Below are 23,982 nucleotides of genomic sequence, written 5' to 3'. Positions count from 1 at the left end.
AATAATCGCAGTCAAAGAATTCCCCAGACCCCAGCATGCGAAGAATATAAAACAGTTTTTGGGTCTGGCCGGTTATTATCGTAGATTCATCCATGGATTCTCTAAGATTGCACGACCTCTCACAGATCTTTTAAAGAAGGACGAACCATTTGTCTGGAAGGACGAACAGGAGATAGCTTTTACGCAACTCCGCGACGCGTTGTGTTCTAAACCCATCCTACAATACCCAGATTTCACGCGACCGTTGGTCGTGACAACCGACGCCTCAGGACACGCGATCGGAGGAATCCTGAGCCAGGGAGACATCGGCAAAGATCTGCCCATCGCGTACACCTCGCGTTTTTACTAAACAACGCGGAAAAGAACTACTCCACAGTCGAGAAGGAGTTGTTAGCTATCGTTTACTGCGTTAACTATTTTCGTCCTTATTTGTACGGACGTAAATTCACGTTAGTAACGGACCACAAGCCACTGGTATGGTTACACTCTGTAAAAGACCCCACCTCACGACTCGTCCGATGGCGACTGAAACTTGCAGAGTACGAATATTGCGTAGTATATAAGGCGGGGAAAATTAATAATAACGCCGACGCGCTCTCTCGAAATCCTATCCTACTTAACGCCTTACCTAAAAGAAACAAGACAATGCAAACAATGTTACCCCTTAGACACACGCGAGAACTCTCTAGTTCGGAAGAATCGCTATATAACGCAAAAGGGGGGCGAATCGAAGAAACGCCGCGACAAGTAATAGATGTAAATGATAATATAGATCCTTTACCGACTCCGCGATCTCTTAGCACGGACGAAGGAAATAACGAACCGAGCGAAACAGACGAAACCAACACTGAAAGCGACGACAGCTCCGATTCTAACGACGAGGACCACATATTCGATAATATAAATGAACCATTCGTCCAGAGAATTCAAACGGGACCGCGAGTGGTAGCGATTCCCGATAATTTCAGTATGCGAAAAGACAATTTAGTTATTTTTGTGACGCAACAAGGCGTACCAATCGACCGTGGAGCCCGCATGCTCCAGGATAGTAAATCCTTGCCCATGATTAGAGGTGCCGCCCTAGCCAGAGCAAAGGTAAATCGCGACGGGAATCGCCAAATTATATCGTTAGTTGTTAAAGAACGAGAATCGGGAACGACCGAAAGAGAAATATTAAAGGAAGCATTTCGGTCACTTTTGGACGTCGAGAATTAGAGCTGCAGTCTATCTCGATAGCTAAAGGCGACATCGACAATGTTACCTGGGACGCAGCATACTCACTGTTGACGCGCGTGACGAAACTAATATGAAAATATTCATATGTAAAAACGAAATCATCATTCCACCGGAGGATGAGAGAAACGACATTATCGCCGAAAATCATAGTTCCGCGATCGGCGGCCATAAAGGCATAACGAAAACATTTCAGCGAATAAAAAAGCGGTATCACTGGAACGGTATGAAAGCCGACGTCAAAACATTTATCGAAAATTGCCGCCCTTGTCAACTGAAAAAGCTAGTTCGCGTAAAAACTAGGCAGCCCATGGTACTAACGGACACGCCCGACGCGAGTTTCGATAAAATTTCGATGGATATCATGGGACCGCTACCCGCTACGCGAGCAAGTAACATGTACATACTCACTATACAAGACCTTTTGACTAAATATTCATGCAGCAGATGTTCGCGGCTATGAACTTAAATAATGCAAGGCCTTGTACTTCAGTTACAGCTACAGGTTCTCAAACCCTTTTTCCTGATTCATCCTTTCCTGGACAGAAGTCTTCTTTTTCGACTGCATCCACGTCTCAAGCAGTGAAGCTTCTCTCAACACACTTTCCTGATTTTTCTGGCTCTGAAGATGAGGATGTCGAGTCTTGGGTTCATACCGTTGAACGAGTTGCTCAAATACATGGAGTTTCAAATTATGTTTTGCTCCTAGCGGCAACTGGAAAACTGAAGAAAACAGCTCGTAAGTGGTTAGATCTGAATATAACCAGTCTAATAGAGTCTTGGTCTTATTTTCGAGATGCAGTTATAAGGCGCTTTAGAAGAACAGTCCTGTTCCATGTGGCTATGCAGAAGGTAGAGGCTCGTAAATGGATTTTTATGAAGGAGTCTTTTCATGATTATGCCATGGACAAATTAGTTCTTATGAAGAATTAGGGACTACCAGACCGGGATTCCATTCATTTACTGATCAATGGAATTGGAAGCAGATCCTTGAGAGAGTTAGCTGTTGCTCTTCGGGTGTCTTCAATAGATGAGTTTCTTGAAGAGATGCATCGTATCACTATGGCTTCTGGTGATATTCAAAGGAAGTCTCCGACTTTTATTCCGAAGAATCAGGCGGCTAAGGCGGTTGCTACGCCATCTTCTAAGGAGGCGAATCAACTAAAGGACGTTTACTGTGTCTATTGTCGCTCTAAAGGACACACTCGGGATGAGTGTTACAAGCTGAAAAAGAAGGAAAAGTCCTTCTCCAGTCAATCCTCTACCAAGGTTTCATCTCCTGTGGCTGTTGTGGAGCAGCAAGAGGATGTCACATCTTTAACATCATCATCGGTTATTGCTATGGTTTCGGAGTCCCATGAGCGTAAAATTGAAATCAATGACTCCAGATTAAAGGTTGTATCAATTAATGATAATGATTGTTGTATGTGGGCACTCCTGGATACGGGTTCGCCGATTTCTCTCATTCGTCCGTCTGTGTTTAAAAAATTTTTTAATTCTAACTTTTCTTTTTCAAATGGTTCTTCTGATTGTTTCAATTTTTGTGTTTCTAATGATTCTATTTCTAAATTTCGTTTCAAAACAATTAATAATGTTCCAATTAAGATTTCTGGTTTGTTATCAACTACAATTGTCCTTCAGGATTTGCCTAACTTTACTGCTAATATTGATTTGCATGTTTTAAAAGATGACTCGTGTTCTTTAGATTTGATTATTGGACGTGATTTTATTAAAAATAATTCAATTTCAGTTTTATATAATCCTTCTGGTGAGAATCTTGAGAGTAGAGTTTTGCTTTTTCAAGAAATAGCTTCAATAGATGTTATTAAAGAACAGGCAAAAAACCTGAGGTCAATTTTGTCTAATATTGATACAGATTTTGATTTGCATGTTAAGAATCAATTAATTTCAACTATTTTAGAGGTTGAGAATACTGAAGTACCTCCAATTAAAGATGAGTATTTAGTTAAAGTATCTCTAAAGGACGAGTCGGTTTTTGCTTATGCTCCTCGTCGTTTTGCATGGTCGGAACGGTTGCAAATGAGAGAAATTACGGACGATTTACTTAAAAGAGGTATCATTAAAGAAAGTTCCTCACCATATAGTGCGCGAGTAGTACCTGTTAGGAAGAAAAACGGTTTACTCCGTTTATGTGTGGATATGCGTCCACTTAATTCCAAAGTGATAAAACAAAAATATCCCTTTCCTCTCATTGAGGATTGTTTGGCTCGGTTGAGTAATAAGAGCATTTTTACTTTACTAGATTTGAAAGATGGATTCCATCAGATAAAGCTTCACCCTGATTTTACGAAATTTTTTGCTTTTTCTACTCCTGATGGGCATTTTGAATATAACCGTCTGCCTTTTGGGTTTTGCGAGGCTCCTGCAGAATTCCAAAAGCGTTTAATTCAAATTTTGCAGCCCCTAATTAGAGAGGATAGGGTGTTAGTGTATATAGATGATATTCTAATTCCATCAGTTACTATTGAGGATAATTTGTCTGTTATTAAAGAAGTGCTCTTGTTACTCAAACAATTTAATTTCGAAATAAACTATAATAAATGTCTTTTCTTAAAAAAAGAGTTAGAGTACTTAGGGTATATTTTGTCCCCTTCAGGGATAACTCTTAGTAAACGACATACTGATGCGATTAATAGTTTTCCTAAACCTAAAAAATTGGTAGAGGTACAGCGATTTTTGGGTTTAACGAACTATTTTCGCAAATTTATAAAGGATTATGCAAAATTGGCTAAGCCTCTTCAGGATCTGTTGCGTAAATCTTCTGTTTATAAATTTGATCTGAATTGCTTAAATGCTTTTGAATCATTGAAAAGTGCTTTGACATCTTATCCAGTACTTCGCTTGTATAATCCTCGTGCTGAAACTGAGTTGCACACGGATGCAAGCTCGATTGCATTAGCTGCTATTCTTTTACAGAAACAAGATTCTGGTCAGTGGGCACCAATTTCATATTTCAGTCAAACGACTAATAAAGCAGAAGCTCAATATCACAGCTATGAGCTAGAAACGTTGGCTGTTGTTAAATCTGTGGAGAGATTTCATATTTATTTGTATGGCCTTCAATTTACTGTGGTAACAGATTGTCATGCTCTTGTATACGCGGTAAACAAAGCTCAATTAAACCCAAGAATCGCACGTTGGACTCTGCGTTTACAAAACTATTGTTTTAATGTAATTCATCGTGAGGGTAGGCGAATGTCGCATGTAGATGCGTTAAGCAGGATAGTGGCTTATCATGAGCCTATGCCTCTCGAACAAGAATTGCAGTTTCGTCAGCTGCAAGATGATAGACTCAAAGGCATTGCCGAGGATCTTGAGTTTTCAAATAATGATAAATTTGATCTGATCGAAGGTCTTGTGTATAAAAAGGGCCCTGACAAATCACGCTTTGTTGTGCCTGAGTCCATGGTTACCAACATCATCAGAGTTTATCATGATGAGATGGCTCATTGTGGCACTGAGAAAACGGTACAGGGCATAAATTCAAATTACTGGTTTCCTTCCCTTCGTAAGAGAACTCAAGATTACATCGACAATTGCTTAACTTGTATTATAAATAATGTTTCTTCTAATGCGAGTGAAGGTGAACTTCAGTTGACGGATAAACCGACTGCTCCTTTCAGTGTCTTGCATACTGATCATTTCGGTCCTATTTCGGAATCAATTGAGGGTTTTTAGCACATTCTTTTAGCGGTAGACTCTTTTTCACGATTTACGTGGCTTTTTCCATGCAAATCAACCACATCGAAGGAGTCTATAAAGCATTTTAGTTGGCTTTTTCAAACCTTTGGTAATCCGGAAGTACTAGTTTCTGATCGGGGCACGTCGTTTACCTCTCAAGAGTTCTCTGATTTTGTTCGGTCTCGCAATATTAAATATGTTTTAGTTGCTGTTGCGGCCCCTTGGGCAAACGGGATTGTAGAGCGGATCAATCGTTTTCTTAAATCATTTTTAAGGAAATTGATTGAGGCTCCTTCTTCGTGGTGTTCATGGCTTGGTGCCACCCAATATGTTATAAATAATACGTATCATTCGACTTTAAAGGTTTCGCCTTCGAAACTGTTTCTAGGATATGATCAACGTTGTAATTCAGATGTTAAACTAATTCGTTTTTTAAACAATCTGGCTAAAACTGAGTTACGGATATGGTACGGCTAGATGCGCAACGGTTAGCTTCAGAAACTATGGATAAAATTAAATCTTATAATAAAGATTATTATGATAAGCATCACAAGAAGCCTACCAAATATAACTCTGGGGATTATGTGATGATTCGGGATTCTAGCGCTAAACCGGGAGAGTGTAAAAAACTCAAGTCTAGTTATAAAGGTCCATTCATGATCTCAAAGGTTTTGGATAAAAACCGTTATGTCATTCAAGACATACCTGGTTTCAATTTATCCGCCAAGCCTTATAATTCTATCTTGTCGCCAGATCGTTTAAAACACTGGATTAAATTGGCTAATCCGCCGATACCTATGTAAATAGTTATGTAATTTATATATATAATTTTAGATTTTTTGCGTCTTGCTAAACCCTGAGTCCAGCGCTGTTAAATCTTTTGTACATATTATATATATTTTTTCTTAGTTTTATTTTTTGCAGCAGATATTAATCTAGGGTGCTCACCTACATGGTCTGTTTATAAATATTGTAAAATTTTTAATATTAAGCGTTTCTTGTGTAAATATCTTATTATGTAGTGCAGTGTCTTTTAGGCATTTCTAAAATTTTCTTTGGTTGATGTTTTCCTTTTACGTCTTATTTTGAAAGTGTTTTTTTTAAAGAATTTATAACTCTGTGATATGTATACTGCGAATTTTCTCTTACTGTAATTTGTATACTGCGTTATTTCACTTACTGTGTTTGTCTTTAATCTAATATTATTTAAGATTCTTAGTTTGTGGCGTAATTTTTATGTTTATTTTATATTCAATGTTCTGCTTTAAGTTCAATTTTTATTTCTTGATTAAGTTTTATGTTTCGATTAATTTAAATACGATTATTATTAATATTTCGTTTATACTTAACAGATTATTTTGTTATTGTTTTTATCACTCGAGACGAATGAAAGGTCAGAATGGCCGAACTGTAAGGCCTATAACTTAGCCATCATGTATTACTTCTAAGTCACTCTGTATTAGCTATGCATGCTGTGTTCATGCGATAGGTCAGCGTGGTCCCTAGCAACGGGCATCTTTGCGATGGCGCTTGTTTTAAACAGTCTTTGAAAACGTCTCTGGCGGTGCAGACGTGCGCGTTATTAAAAGTATTTGTGATTCTTATTTCCATAATAAAACTCAACGATTTCCTTTGAGAACCGATTCCACGCTTATCCTTTTGCCTTCCTTATGCTGATCATTAAAATAACCAGACTCTTTCAATACCGAATTTTGTTAATTGATGTTACAGCTAATAGTGTCATTTTTTGAGAAATTTTAATTCTGTAAACAAGTGCTGTTTTGTTATCGTCTACAGACGTTTGTATTGCTTTCCGTTTTGTTTGTACCCCTATAGGTGTAAATACACCGAGTTTTAAAAATTGATGTTACAGCTAATAGTATCATTTTTTAAGATATTTTAATTCTGTAAACGGGTGCTGTTTTGTTACCGTCTGCAGACGTTTGTATTGCTTTCTGTTTTGTATATACTCTTACAGGTGTAAATATACCGAATGTTCAAAATTGATATTAGAGCTAATAATGTCATTTTTGGTATATTTCAATTTTGTATACGGGTGCGGTTTTGTAATTGCCTGCAGACGTTTGTACCGCTTTCCATTTTGTTCGTATCTATACAGGTGTAATTATACAGAATTTTTAAAATTGATGTTACAGCTAATTATGTCATTTTATGAGAAATTTTAATTCTGTAAACGCTGGTTTGTTACCGTCTGCAGACATTTGTATTGCTTTCCGTTTTGTTTGTAACCCTACAGGTGTAAATACACCGAGTTTTAAAAATTGATGTTACAGCTAATAGTATCATTTTTTAAGATATTTTAATTCTGTAAACGGGTGCTGTTTTGTTACCGTCTCGAGACATTTGTATTGCTTTCCGTTTTGTTTGTAACCCTACAGGTGTAAATACACCGAGTTTTAAAAATTGATGTTACAGCTAATAGTATCATTTTTTAAGATATTTTAATTCTGTAAACGAGTGCTGTTTTGTTACCGTCTCGAGACGTTTGTATTGCTTTCTGTTTTGTTTATACCCTTACAGGTGTAAATATACCGAATGTTCAAAATTGATGTTAAAGCTAATAATGTCATTTTTGGGATATTTCAATTCTGCATACGCGTGATGTTCTGTAATTGCCTGCAGACGTTTGTACCGCTTTCCATTTTGTTCGTATCTATACAGGTGTAATTATACAGAATTTTTAAAATTGATGTTACAGCTAATAATGTCATTTTATGAGAAATTTCAATTCTGTAAACGCTGTTTTGTTAACGTCTGCAGACGTTTGTATTGCTTTCCGTTTTGTTTGTACCCCTACAGGTGTAAATACACCGAGTTTTAAAAATTGATGTTACAGCTAATAGTACCATTTTTTAAGAAATTTTAATTCTGTAAACGCTGTTTTGTTAACGTCTGCAGACGTTTGTATTGCTTTCCGTTTTGTTTGTACCCCTACAGGTGTAAATACACCGAGTTTTAAAAATTGATGTTACAGCTAATAGTACCATTTTTTAAGAAATTTTAATTCTATAAACAAGTGCTGTTTTGTTATCGTCTGCAGACGTTTGCACCGCTATCCGTTTTGTTTGTACCTTTATAGGTGTAAATAAACAGAATTTTTAAAATTGATGTTACAGCTAATAATGTCATTTTTTAAGATATTTTAATTCTGTAAACGAATGTTGTTTTATAATCGTCTGCAGACGTTTGTACCGCTTTTTGTTATGTTTGTATCCCTACAGATAAAAATATATCAAATCTAGGTCGCAGCAGCCCCCCCTCGTTGTCCGACACCTTGACGTGAGGGGGCTCACCCTTCGCAAGGTTTTGCGAAGGGGTGCTAAGAGCGGACAGTGCCATTAATAATGTCATTTTTGGGATATTTCAATTCTGCATACGGGTGCTGTTTTGTAATTGCCTGCAGACGTTTGTACCGCTATCCGTTTTGTTTGTACCTTTATAGGTGTAAATATACAGAATTTTTAAAATTGATGTTAGAGCTAATAGTGTCATTTTTCAAGAAATTTTAATTCTCTAAACGCTGTTTTGTTACCGTCTGCAGACGTTTGTATTGCTTTCCGTGTCGTTTGTACCCCTAATGGTGTAAATACACCGAGTTTTAAAAATTGTTGTTACAGCTAATAGTGTCATTTTTAAGATATTTTAATTCTATAAACGAATGTTGTTTGGTAATCGTCTGCAGACGTTTGTACCGTTTTTTGTTATGTTTGTATTCCTACAGATAAAAATATATCAAACCTAGGTCGCAGAAGCCCCCCCTCGTTGACGGCCACCTTGACATGGTGAGGGAGCTCACCCTTCGCCAATTTTGCGAAGGGTGCTAAGAGCGGACAGTGCCACTAATAATGTCATTTTTGGGATATTTCAATTCTGCATACGGGTGATGTTCTGTAATTGCCTGCAGACGTTTGTACCGCTTTCCATTTTGTTCGTATCTATACAGGTGTAATTATACAGAATTTTTAAAATTGATGTTACAGCTAATAGTATCATTTTTTAAGATATTTTAATTCTGTAAACGGGTGCTGTTTTGTTACCGTCTCGAGACGTTTGTATTGCTTTCTGTTTTGTTTATACCCTTACAGGTGTAAATATACCGAATGTTCAAAATTGATGTTAAAGCTAATAATGTCATTTTTGGGATATTTCAATTCTGCATACGCGTGATGTTCTGTAATTGCCTGCAGACGTTTGTACCGCTTTCCATTTTGTTCGTATCTATACAGGTGTAATTATACAGAATTTTTAAAATTGATGTTACAGCTAATAATGTCATTTTATGAGAAATTTTAATTCTGTAAACGCTGTTTTGTTAACGTCTGCAGACGTTTGTATTGCTTTCCGTTTTGTTTGTACCCCTACAGGTGTAAATACACCGAGTTTTAAAAATTGATGTTACAGCTAATAGTACCATTTTTTAAGAAATTTTAATTCTATAAACAAGTGCTGTTTTGTTATCGTCTGCAGACGTTTGTATTGCTTTCCGTTTTGTTTGTACCCTTACAGGTGTAAATATACCGAATGTTCAAAATTGATATTAGAGCTAATAATGTCATTTTTGGGATATTTCAATTTTGTATACGGGTGCGGTTTTGTAATTGCCTGCAGACGTTTGTACCGCTTTCCGTTTCGTTTGTACCCCTACAGGTGTAAATACACCGAGTTTTAAATATTGATGTTACAGCTAATAGTGTCATTTTTTAATTCTGTAAACGAATGTTGTTTTATAATCGTCTGCAGATGTTTGTACCGCTTTTTGTTATGTTTGTATCCCTACAGATAAAAATATATCAAACCTAGGTCGGAGAAGCCCCCCCTCGTTATCCGCCACCTTGACGTGGTGAGGGGGCTCAGCCTTCGCAAGGTTTTGCGAAGGGTGCTAAGAGCGGACAGTGCCACTAATAATGTCATTTTTGGGATATTTCAGTTCTGCATACGCGTGATGTTCTGTAATTGCCTGCAGACGTTTATACCGCTTTCCATTTTGTTCGTATCTATACAGGTGTAATTATACAGAATTAATAAATACACCGAGTTTTAAAAATTGATGTTACAGCTAATAGTACCATTTTTTAAGAAATTTTAATTCTATAAACAAGTGCTGTTTTGTTATCGTCTGCAGACGTTTGTATTGCTTTCCGTTTTGTTTGTACCCTTACAGGTGTAAATATACCGAATGTTCAAAATTGATATTAGAGCTAATAATGTCATTTTTGGGATATTTCAATTTTGTATACGGGTGCGGTTTTGTAATTGCCTGCAGACGTTTGTACCGCTTTCCGTTTCGTTTGTACCCCTACAGGTGTAAATACACCGAGTTTTAAATATTGATGTTACAGCTAATAGTGTCATTTTTTAATTCTGTAAACGAATGTTGTTTTATAATCGTCTGCAGATGTTTGTACCGCTTTTTGTTATGTTTGTATCCCTACAGATAAAAATATATCAAACCTAGGTCGGAGAAGCCCCCCCTCGTTATCCGCCACCTTGACGTGGTGAGGGGGCTCAGCCTTCGCAAGGTTTTGCGAAGGGTGCTAAGAGCGGACAGTGCCACTAATAATGTCATTTTTGGGATATTTCAATTCTGCATACGCGTGATGTTCTGTAATTGCCTGCAGACGTTTATACCGCTTTCCATTTTGTTCGTATCTATACAGGTGTAATTATACAGAATTTTTTAAATTGATGTTACAGCTAATAGTGTCATTTTATGAGATATTTTAATTCTGTAAACGCTGTTTTGTTACCGTCTGCAGACGTTTGTATTGCTTTCCGTTTTGTTTGTATCCTTACAGATGTAAATATACCGAATGTTCAAAATTGATATTAGAGCTAATAATGTTATTTTTGGGATATTTCAATTTTGCATACGGGTGCTGTTTTGTAATTACCTGCAGACGTTTGCACCGCTATCCGTTTTGTTTGTACCTTTATAGGTGTAAATATACAGAATTTATAATTGATGTTACAGCTAATAATATCATTTTTTAAGATATTTTAATTCTGTAAACGAATGTTGTTTTATAATCGTCTGCAGACGTTTGTACCGCTTTTTGTTATGTTTGTATCCCTACAGATAAAAATATATCAAACCTAGGTCGCAGCAGCCCCCCCTCGTTGTCCGCTACCTTGACGTGAGGGGGCTCACCCTTCGCAAGGTTTTGCGAAGGGTGCTAAGAGCGGACAGTGCCACTAATAATGTCATTTTTGGGATATTTCAATTCTGCATACGGGTGCTGTTTTGTAATTGCCTGCAGACGTTTGTACCGCTATCCGTTTTGTTTGGCTAATTTTTGGCTCGTTTTAAAATATTAGAAATCGATACTTTTTTACCGCTGATCCTATGCGACGCATCTTTAATTTATGTATAGCAAATGAAAAAGTTTGTACGCTGTTGTCTACTTGGTACCAAAAGATTCTGTAATCAATGTACTATTAAAATGTATAATGGATGAATTTTTGGCTCGTCTTAAAATATTAGAAATTGATACTTTTTTGACGCGGAACCTGTGCGACGCATCCTTATTTTATGTTTATCGTATTAAAAAATTTGTACGCTGGTGTCTGCATGGTACCAGAAGATTCTGTAATCAATGTACTATTAAAATGTATAATCGATGAATTTTTGGCTCGTCTTAAAATATTATAAATCGATACTTTTTTGACGCGGACCCTATGCGACGCATCCTTAATTTATGTATAGCAAATGAAAAAGTTTGTACGCTGTTGTCTGCTTGGTACCAAAAGATTCTGTAATCAATGTACTATTAAAATGTATAATCGATGAATTTTTGGCTCGTCTTAAAATATTAGAAATCGATACTTTTTTACCGCTGACCCTATGCGACGCATCCTTAATTTATGTATAGCAAATGAAAAAGTTTGTACGCTGTTGTCTGCTTGGTACAAAAGATTCCGTAATCAATGTACTATTAAAATGTATAATCGATGAATTTTTGGCTCGTCTTAAAATATTAGAAATCGATACTTTTTTACCGCTGACCCTATGCGACGCAACCTTATTTTATGTATGTCAAGTTAAAACATTTGTACGCTGGTGTCTGCTTGGTACCAAATGATTCTGTAATCAATGTACTATTAAAATGTATAATCGATGAATTTTTGGCTCGTCTTAAAATATTAGAAATTAATACATTTATGCCACTGATCCTATGCGACGCATCCTTAATTTATGTATAGCAAATGAAAAAGTTTGTATGCTGTTGTCTGCTTGGTACCAAAAGATTCTGTAATCAATGTACTATTAAAATGTATAATCGATGAATTTTTGGCTCGTCTTAAAATTCGTACTCGCACGAGCTGAATTGATTGTGCTGCATGTTCTTGATGGCGTCGAGTATCCTGAGCCGATGAATGCTGTTGGCGATACCGCATTCAGTCAACAGCTGATCCTCCGAGAGATTGCGTATCGAGTCCTTGTCCACGCCGGCGTTTAACATGCTGTACGTATAGATGGAGAATTCTTGGCCGATTGATTGTAGAAAGCTGTTCAGGTTACCGGTGTCGCAGCTGCTATAGTCGGCTATCTTCTTCAGATTCTGCAGCTCTCGCGCGAATCTGCGGCGCATGATACCGTTCGTCAAGCCGATGTTCTCTCGCAGATTCTCTTCCGTCAGCTGCAGCAACAGATCGCCGTCCACTCGACTCTCCACAAAATTCGGGGCGACCTCGGCAAAGCCGATCTGCTTCACCCACTCGCGTACATCCTCGGTGGACCACAAAGGCACTTGTTGGCTGAGTTTGTGCGGAATTTCCTGGCCGATCAATCGTAACGCTTGAGCCGCGTACTTGGACGCGTTAGGACAGCTGGCGACCTTCTTCAGCGGCTCGATTGCGCCGATCGTACGGGATATCTCGGTGTTGCCCTGTCGCTTCTTGATCCCTGCCTCCATGCAGAAGTGAAAAGCCGCCAGATTGCGGGCCTCTTCCCGCTTCGAACTCAAGACCGGTACGAGCCTCTCCAGCCAATTCTTCCTCTGGCCATGTGCGTGTGCCAGGTTCGATTTAGCAAACTCGTACGGGTTGTGCGACGTGACAAACGGCTCGACGAGGTCGAGGGTACCGGACTTAAGCACGGCCGCCTCGATCTCCTTGTTGGCGACCAGCACGGCGATCGCCAGGCAGGCGTAATACTTGATGTTGTCGTTGTGGAAGGCGAGCGGAAACAGCCACATCGGCATCTTACGCTTGATCATCGCCTCCTGATTCTCGGCGCCGCCGTACAGCGACAGATTCGCGAGCGCTCCCGCGCAATGTCGCAGCGTCTCCACGTCGTTCTTCCGGCATTCGAACAGCACCGCGTCCAGACCGCCCAGCCGGATCACGTCGCTGCACGTGCCTTCGCTGTGCTTGAACAGGTGCTCGAGGATCCCGGTGCCGACGCGCGAGTGATCTGCCGAATTGGCGTTCTTCGTGCACACGCACGCCACGTTCACTACCTTCTCCAGGCCGTTCTCCACCACGTGGGCACGATTCTCCGTAGTCAGACACTGTTCCAGCAGCCTCGCCGATGAGAACTGCAGCTTGCAGTGATCGTTCGCCACGCAGTTTGACATTAGAAGATCGAGACCGCCGCGCGTCCTCAGGGTGTTGCACGAGGTGTAACCCAGTTCGTGGCCGTGCGTCGGTACCGCCCAAGCCTTCCGGATAATCTCGTTCACCCTATTCAGCAATTGTGACGCCTTGCTGCCACCGCCGGAGCTCTTGCCACCATCGGCGCTCGCCTTCAATCGCTCCACGAAGCTGTCGACCAGGCCGCAGTACTTGGCGATCGCGCAGTCCACGTCCTGCGGATTCGACTTGGAGCACAGCAGGTCGAGATCGTCCAATGGCAAAGACAGTAGCTCGTCCTCGGCTGTTTGCGTCCGCATACCGTTCATCAGCTGATTCACCACACTCGCCGCGCTGATCATGGACTTGGATGCGCTCACCCCAGACTTGGACACGATGCTTGACTGCGAGCTTAATGCCATGTGTTTCTCGTGGTTGAAGATGCCGGTTGATGTAACTGTCTGTCGTTGCTGCTGTGCTGCCATCGCTTTCTGCGAAGCATAGAAAATATTGTTCGTCAATCAATCTTCGACTTCAAGGAAGAGCATCAAGGTCGTCGAGGTTGCCATGAAGGTCTCGAGAAAGAGTCCAGTTAAGATTAGTCTATATACAGACTATAAGCTTGGGATTCAATATGTGTGTGGTAATAAAAAATTATATAAGTATAATTATATAATATATACTATATCATAGATAAACTCTCTTGAAACATTCACTCACCGTTGGATGACGTTATGGAAGCAGCTCGTAATGTTAGAAGTTCTGGTCTCACAAATCTGATTAGTTATACAGATTGGACAATTTTTATTACTCTCCTTGGGCTCTATCTTGGATATTATTTTATTATTCTCCTCTACTGTAAGATTGCATTGATTTTTTTCTACTGTAACAAAAATAAATTATATAAATATATATATTATATAAATTTTTTTAAAAAGAACACTCAACATACAAAATCAGGATAATTAAAGTAATTGTTTAAAGGAGTCAGTATAAATTTTAAATTAATATTATTTTCTCTTAATTTGTTGTGTGTGAGATACAATTTGGGAAAATATAAATAAAAGTTACAATATAAATATTATAATATGTTTATCTTTTATGTTCATAAATTTCATTTGACAGATGTCTAAATTTTTAGTACTCACTAATATTCGTGGAACAAGTAGTTACATCTTCTTTAATCAATGATTCAATATCTTTTGACCATAATGCTGTATTTCACTGTCTTACGAACAAGTATTTTGGTTTACCAAGTGTGTGTAGTACTTTCCGCTTTACTTGACAAATTCTCCTCACTAGCTGCAATCAAAACTGTCATTCCGGTAGCTACCATTACTGAAAGTATGATATATCTTTACACAACTTATTTATAATATTACTGTAACACATTATTACAAGATTATATTTTTTAAATGATCAAAATTGAGTTTTTATAACCTTTTAGAAAAATATAGAGATTTTCTCCTAACTGACTTATCAGTTTTAAAACAGTTTTAAAGACACAATATATATTGCAGTTAAGTATATGTATCAACATATATGATTTTGAAGAGCAATAAAAAAATCATACAATTGCTATAAGAAATACATTTTTCAATATTAAATAGACAATGGCTAACAATTTTTATTCACTTAATATGAATTAATATGAGTTTCCTTGCGCTATGGCCACTACTTTACCTTGGAAAACTTTCGAAAGAAATTGTTGGACAATTGAGAACGTAACATAGAGATGACGCATATTATGACTAAGTTATCACAGTTACTTAATAAAAGTAGTGTAAGGTTCTTAATTAGAGAACTCAATCACGTACACGGCAACGGGGCAGGTCAGGAACAAAGGCTTGGTATGCACGTGTAAATGCACATGTCCGGCACACCGGTCTTAAGCCATTGTCTATTTAATATTGAAAAATGTATTTCTTATAGCAATTGTATGATTTTTTTATTGCTCTTCAAAATCACATATGTTGATACATATACTTAACTGCAATATATATTGTGTCTTTAAAACTGTTTTAAAACTGATAAGTCAGTTAGGAGAATCTCTCTATATTTTTCTAAAAGGTTATAAAAACTCAATTTTGATCATTTAAAAAATATAATCTTGTAATAATGTGTTACAGTAATATTATAAATAAGTTGTGTAAAGATATATCATACTTTCAGTAATGGTAGCTACCGGAATGACAGTTTTGATGGCAGCTAGTGAGGAGAATTTGTCAAGTAAAGCGGAAAGTACTACACACACTTGGTAAACCAAAATACTTGTTCGTAAGACAGTAAAATACAGCATTATGGTCAAAAGATATTGAATCATTGATTAAAGAAGATGTAACTACTTGTTCCACGAATATTAGTGAGTACTAAAAATTTAGACATCTGTCAAATGAAATTTATGAACATAAAAGATAAACATATTGTAATATTTATATTGTAACTTTTATTTATATTTTCCCAAATTGTATCTCACACAACAAATTAAGAGAAAATAATATTAATTTAAAATTTATACTGACTCCTTTAAACAATTACTCGCTTTAATTGATTTTGTATGTTGAGTGTTCTTTTTAAAAAAATTTATATAATATATATATTTATATAATTTATTTTTGTTATAGTAGAAAAAAATCAATGCAATCTTACAGTAGAGGAGAATAATAAAATAATATCCAAGATAGAGCCCAAGGAGAGTAATAAAAATTGTCCAATCTGTATAACTAATCAGATTTGTGAGACCAGAACTTCTAACATTACGAGCTGCTTCCATAACGTCATCCAACGGTGAGTGAATGTTTCAAGAGAGATTTTTATCTATGATATAGTATATATTATATAATTATACTTATATAATTTTTTATTACCACACACATATTGAATCCCAAGCTTATAGTCTGTATAGTCTATATATAGACTAATCTTAACTGGATAAAACAAATGAGGATGTTTACGTCAATTAAATATATTTCATTTGTTCAAATCTCTGTATTGTTTTCGCTGTACTGTTGCTACAAGTCATATTCATTTAAAATTGATTAAAAAATAGTCTTGTTATTTATATAAAATTTTATAACTATGGATCTCTCAAAATTTAATCAAGTCTATTTTAACTCTATTTTAGTTCATTTTCTATTATCAGAACAATTGAAATAACATGGGATTATAAAAATATTAATAAACAAATATACATATATATACGTATTACTTTTTTTTTATTTTGAATATATTCTTGATGCAAAAATGAGTACCAATTAAAACATTATAATTATAAATTAAAGCATTATATATTACCGCACTACATTACGCGCCAATAACAACGATTTTTCGTTTACTGCCGGTACTGGCTGCTCTATATACAATTCTTTGAGTATCGCGCCCCGCGTGCCGTCTCAGAAAAAAAACCTTATTTTTTTATATTTATTTAGGATTTATTTGAAGTTACAAACGCTTAGAAGCATTGAAAGAAAGACTGTGATTGGTCTATACGCCGCTTCGAAGCATTTGCAGCGTCTAGTAGATCCTACACTTCATTAACTTATGTAGGCGTGTATTTTGTGTGTGTGTGTGTGTGTGTGTGTGTGTGCGTGTGCGTGTGCGTGCGCGTGCGTGTGCGTGTGTATCCCAGAGCAAGCGTGACATTTGTTAAAATAAGCATATTATTTTTAGATATAAACACACATTATGTATATTTTGGTAAATTTTTCTAAAATATGATAAATTTTGGGAAAATTTATTAACAAGTTGGAGAAATTTAGTTTTAGCCATCTGGCAACACTGTTAAAAGTGATTGTATGATGCTTGCGCAGACGCAGAGGCCTGTATATATGAATTCGTGCCGTTTGTGGACTATGTGGACGTGGACGGGATCGGACGATTTTGAACGCGTCACACGTGTTTTGTGTTCTATTTTTGAATTTCTCATCTTAAAACGATTTTAAAGTATACCTCATTCTCTTATTTTCACACTCATTAAGTATTAAACTCTGTTTACCTGTTGATGACTGATAAGTCTAGCGCTGTAAGTTGTGCACAAATATCTCTTTGTTGTTAACGTTTAGTTTATTTTGTACGTTTCGGTTTTAATTTCGGACCATCTTCAGCAATAGATTAGATAAAGATAATTGTAAAATAGATGAAAAAATTTGCTTTATTATATATAAGACAAATATGCATAATAGGTGATATAAACATGCATGCTTCTCATGACCCTTAAAAATATTTGCGTACTATGCTAATTAAGAGCCTAGTGCGATAAGTTGTGCGCAAATAGTTTTAAGGGTCATGAGAAGCATGCATGTTTATATTATTTTGTTTGTAATACTTAACACCAGTCTTCTATTTTATTGTAAATTTTATTTGTTACAATTTTTTGCAAATATGTTGCATATTGTATATGAAGTAAATTGAGAAATGTGTTGTTTTATATGACTTAAAATTAAGGGTCGGCAGGCGACACGGTGGAGACGCCTTTCGGCCGGCCGGGAATTACGGATTCGTATAATCCAGATTTTAGCCAAAATACTGAATGAATCTCATTAAATTTGCAATATTCTTAATCAGTAGGATTGTCCGCTAAAGACCTATTTTTTCAGGGTGACAGACCGAACACCTTGCATTGAGCTATTTATAATATGTTACTCGTATGTTCTTTACATCACGATTTATATGGAGCAAGTATTCTTATACAGTAACATCAATATAATCAAAAAGTAATTAAGTAATACATATTTGTTAGCCTATAAATCTCCAATTGCCACTACATGTTAGACAAGAATTAAAATACTCGTTCTCTCCTTGTCTCTCTATCGCGCTGACGATATATAAAATATCGATAAAAAAATAGAAGTAAAAAAGCAATAAATTGCCAAGTCTAATAAGCGCCCGTGTCTTACTTGTTGTATATTAGTTCAATCTGCGAATTATTATTTTATCATTATTATTTATCATTGTACAATTTGGAGACATATATATAAATTTTTGATACTATTTGTTATATATACGCACATATGTGCATAAGCATATATAAAATTTACAAAAAGTGGGTGCTTATTAGCCTTGCTACATTCCTGCCTTCTGCTACGGAAGGCCAGAAAGCATTTTCAGGCCGTATCTCGCGTGTAGCATGTCACGTGATTAGCACGGTAGAGGAACAAGGATAACGTGATTATCGATTCTTGTCTCTCTACCGTGCGTCCGCGTGAGCAATGCAATAGTGTGTACGTGTACGGATATACACCACTACATAGAACCTGAAATTGGTTTTTCAACGTTGGTAACACTGAAACCGGAGTTTCGCGTTGTCACCGCGCGAGGTCTCCAACATCAATTCGGAGTTTGCCTGGGTCGCCTGCCGACCCTTAAAATATGTATTTTTTAATTTTACTTTAGTTCTTTTTGGCATACCTCTTGTATTATTGTTTTGAACATTTTTTTACGACATGAAAAAATTTTCATATTTCATTTTAAGAATATTGGGTTAGAAAGAAGATATTATTGAAAATAATCTTTTTTTCAGTAAATAATAATTGGAGATTGAGCAGAAATCAATGCTTTAATAAGCACTTAGTTACTCATTAATGTAATTGATCCCTAACTTTTAAATTTTTGCTGAATTTAAATATAATTAATTATTAATGTATTAGGCACTAATTTTTGCTAAGCGTGATCAGAGTACTTATATTTTTATTTATTATGTTTCCAGATGGAAATTATAGAAGGAAAACAAAATGGATCTCAATTGTATGTTTATAAGAATTATACCTATTGTAGGGACAATAGATATGATCATATTTATCGGTGCTCAAAACGCAGAACTGAGAAATGTTCTGCGGTCTTGCGGAAAGAAGGAGAATTAATATTTTTGGATGTATTGCACAATCATCCGGAAGAGCCATATTTTATAGAAATTGGCAATATGAAAAGAGAAATGATTAAATTAAGCAAAGAAACAAAACCTTTCAAAGTTATATTTGATACAGTTTGCCGCACTAATTTGTTAGCTAGTGCATACATTTCATATAATAATATTAAAACCGTATTGAGTCGTGAAAGAGCAAAATCACGCCCAAAGATTCCAAATGATTTATATTCTTTGCACCAACAATTAGAAATATATGAACCTACACAAAGTATCTATAAAGGCTGTGCAATATCAATTGATAACAAAATAGCGCTTATCTTTAGTAATGATGTATTATTAAATGTACTCTCTGAAGCAAGTGAAATATTTGTAGATGATACATTTTCTGTAAGTATTACACACCCATAGTATATATGTGTGTGTATATATATATATATATATATATATGTATACGTAATAAAATATATTAATTAATACATACATTATCACATATATTTTTATTATTTTATAATATTTACAAATATACATGTACATATTTATAGATTGTGCCAAAAAAACCAAATATTACTCAATTGTACAGTATACATGTATGCTGATATGGTATGTTTTACTAAAAAATTTTTAATCGTAATATATGTATGAAATATGTATAAATCGTAATATATGTATGAAAAATGTATGTCAAGCCTAGATAAAGTTATTAATGTAGTTTGCTATCTGAGAGAGACCATTTACGCTAAGCATCATTGTCACCAAAAGAAAATAGGATAATATAAGGTAAAAGTACTAACTTCTTAACATATCCCTATTTTTGGACACTTTTGTATAATTTTAATCTTTAAATAAGAACAACAAGTTTACAATTATATAACTAAAACTTTAAGATGCAAGAAAAGAGAATATGTATTATTATTATTATTTTCTAGTATATTAGAAATCTTGTTATTATTTAAAGATTAAAACTACAAAAGTGTCCAGGAATAGGAACAAATGTATTCAGGAATTCGTACTTTTACCTTAACTTCTTTATTTGTTTTTATTACTTCCTTTTTTTGTTTCGCGCTCAGCGCAAACGACCAAATAGTCGATTGCGTTAGTAATTTTATCTGAATTCTTCCTATGAACATGTGAATTTTATAAACTATTTTATTGATATAGGGCATAGCGGTAGTTTTTGTGTTATGTGAGGTACGTTCTGCTTCTCTGTATAAGGCAATGTGGGAAAAAATCGTTTTACTTGTACCTGGTCTAAGTAAAAATCTAAAATTTATTATGATGGATTATGAAAAGGCAGCTATAACAATAATGAATCAGCAATTTCCAGCTGCTTCTATTCATTGTTGGTTTCACTATTCACAGGTATATTTAATTAAAAAAAAGTACAAATGTTTAATGTTGCATTATGTTAATAATAAATGTTTTCTTCTGTGTTCTAGGCGCTTTATAGAAAATGGCGACGCCTACAGCTAAATAGTGCACCTGCCGAATTGTTATCCATGGCCATATCTATGGCATTAGCACCTAGTTCTTTATTTTTGGATTCATTGAATCTTATGCAAAATGTTGCAGATCGCGTTTCTGCAACTTATCCAAATGTATTATTATTCATGGCTTATTTACGTAACACTTGGTTACCTATAGCATCCAAAGTGTCTGTACATAATTGTCCTGTTCGTACAAATAACTTAGTGGAAAGTTTCCACCACATTGTGAATCAAAAAGTTGGTACAGTTCATCCAAATCTATGGGTATTTTTAGGTATATGTATATATATATTTTTAAAATTTTCTTCTGCATAATACATATATATTTTGACAGTTTGCTTATATTGCGTTCACATTTTTACATACATATGTTGCATGTACAGTGATCATTTTGTTTTGTAGAACACTTGTCGGAAATTATAACTAACCAAGAAATTGATTATTCTCGCTTGCGAAATAATATACGTGTTAGACGACCACGCACACGATCTAATAAACAAAAAAATATTCAAATTAAAGAAGGACAAAGTGCTCTTATAAATGGAGATATTTCTTTAGAACATTTTTTGCATATGTTTTCACGCTTTAATCAACATTATCAGCAACCAGAATTACTGCCTGAAGGTAAATATTAATATAACTTTTTTATTAAAATGTATATTCATATTTTAAATAGATTTTAAAATATCTTCTAATTTTTTTCTAGAATTTATAAAAACTTAAATTATATGTAATACTTTATTGATTGCAGCCAATGATCATGAAGAAATAGATGCAAGTTTACTTTCAGATAGAATTCCAGAATCAGGTCAATATGAACTATCTAGCTTATAATTAGTATAACAATTATAGTGTACACACATAGATACAGCTTGAGTAATAAATTACAATCTTTTTATCTTATTCCATGTTTAGTTGAAACTAGACACACTCAAAATTTTAATCGAAGACGACAACATCGTTCTCGCAATAGTTTATCAAGGCAAGAGGAAATTTCTCCATCCATTGAATCTTCAGGTAAAATTGCATTTCAAAGAAAATGAATAATTTTAAAGATTGGACAATTAAAGTAAATCATGATATAAATATAACTTTTCCACTAAATATTTTATAAAAGATATTCTTTGACGCTGTATTATCTTATTTTACATTTATTGCAAATTCAAGTCAAATTCATAAATATTTTAACAGTAAAAAAATTTTTAAATCTATATCTCAGCTATTTGTATTTAAACATAAGAAATTTTTATATTTTTGTAATTAAGAAATTAAATTCTCTTAGTTACAATAGTCTTGTACTAGCAATGCAATATACAAAGTGCCAAATTTGTAATTACCTAGCAAACACAGAACATTGCAGCAACATTGTGGCAATGTTGCAACATTGTAGCAACATTACAGCAATATTGCAACATTGCCGCAATGTTCTGTGTTTGCTGGGTATATACCAAAATACCTCTTCTATAATGTATGTACATATCTTAGAAAAAAATTTTAGACAAAAGTTTCATGGTATAAAGTAATGTATTTCCCAGACAGCACAGAATATCCAATGGACGTCCAGTTTTGGTTTTTATTTAGTCCAAATGTCCATGGATATAATATGAATGTTTTAAGAATATCCATTATTAGACGTTCAAAGTATATTATATTTAGACGTTTTAAAAACATTCATTTTACGTACAGCACAGAACATTTCATTTACATTGCAGCAATATTATAATCTTACAAGTTGCAACGTAATATTGGAGAGACATTATAAGAACATGTAACTGTAATATTTTAAACGAAATATTACTGTAACATTCCAAAAATATTATAAAAACAGTATTCATTAATCATTAGTTCTTTTATTTACCGCTATGTGACGCACGAGGCGCTATCTTTCCCGTATTTAAGATTTGTTATGAGAATTATATATAAAGCTTGCAAATATTGAATATTAAGATTATATAATACGCGAATATCTAAGTATTACGGATAAACAAAATGAACTTGCACAGTTTCAACAATTTTTTTTTCTTGTTTCTTTTGGATGTTTACAAGATTTCTGCAATTTTTTGATGCTGTATGTGTACTAAAATAGGTATATTCAGTACTCTAAACTCTAAACATATAAATTTACATATATACCTATACCTATCTACTATAAAATATACGTTCAATGTTCGAAGCAGGTCCAATTTTAGTTCGTTTAATCCTTAAAATGGACATGTTTCGGTTGTCCAGAAAAGTAACACTGGACATTTCTAAAATGTCCTAAAGATGTCGAAGGCTCTAATATGGATGTTATAAATACGTACAAAACGTCCAATATGTACATTTTTAATACGTTTTTAAAACGTCACTGTGCTGTCTGGGTTAGTCGTATTAAAATTTTGAATTTGGGTTAGGTTAGGTTAGGTTACTAAGATCAAATCAAGGTCAACACATACACACTTTGGTTTCTTTAATATACCCAGTCAGCCAAGTCTGTTCGAACAGATTTTGTCAAATGCTTGCAACAAATTGTTGTTAACAAAAAGGCTACAATTTGGCTACAAGAATTATTATTACTTGATTAAGCTAGCAGATTGGCAGCAAAAACCGAGCGAAGCTTGCTGACAAAACTCGACAACAGATTGGCAGCAAAAAGCGAGCAAAGCTTACTGCATGACTTGATGTCAAATTGACGACAAAAACCAAGCAAGATCAGTGCGCGTGAAATCTGACGTCAAGTTGACAACAAAAACCGAGCAAAGCTTGTTGACAAGACTCAATAACAGATTGGGCGCAAAAAGCGAGCAAAGCTTATTGCATAACTTGATGTCAAATTGACAGCAAAATCCGAGCAAGATCTGCGCAGAGAAATCTGACAACAAATTGTCAACAAAAATCGAATAAATTTTGCCGCTCCAAAGCTATTTAAATTTGTCATTTTACACTGCAATAATCGAGATATATATTGATCTTTTAATTTTTTTTCTTGAAATAACTGAAATTATGTAAAAACAATAATTTTAGTTTATATTATATAATATATTAAATTATATAAATTTATTAAAAATAATAGAAATTTCGCGTTTACATTATTTGAAGGCTATATATAAATATTAAACAAAAAATAAA

At 35.1% G+C, this 23,982-nt stretch overlaps 2 pseudogenes; one reads left to right on the top strand and one right to left on the bottom strand.

The window, feature by feature from the left end:
- Window positions 1–12,254: 12,254 nt before the first annotated feature.
- Window positions 12,255–14,090, bottom strand: LOC145946734 (NAD(+) hydrolase sarm1 pseudogene; annotated as a pseudogene).
- Window positions 14,091–19,642: 5,552 nt separating this feature from the next.
- Window positions 19,643–23,729, top strand: LOC145946733 (uncharacterized; annotated as a pseudogene).
- The last annotated feature ends 253 nt before the right edge of the window (window positions 23,730–23,982 follow it).

The sequence above is a fragment of the Prenolepis imparis genome, unplaced genomic scaffold (assembly GCF_030444845.1).
Source record: "Prenolepis imparis isolate NDT839.2.m4 unplaced genomic scaffold, iyPreImpa1.0 SCAF_19, whole genome shotgun sequence".
Taxonomy (NCBI): Eukaryota; Metazoa; Arthropoda; class Insecta; order Hymenoptera; family Formicidae; genus Prenolepis; species Prenolepis imparis.
Note: the sequence above shows the minus strand (reverse complement) of the source record. Positions and strands in the feature narration are given on the sequence as shown.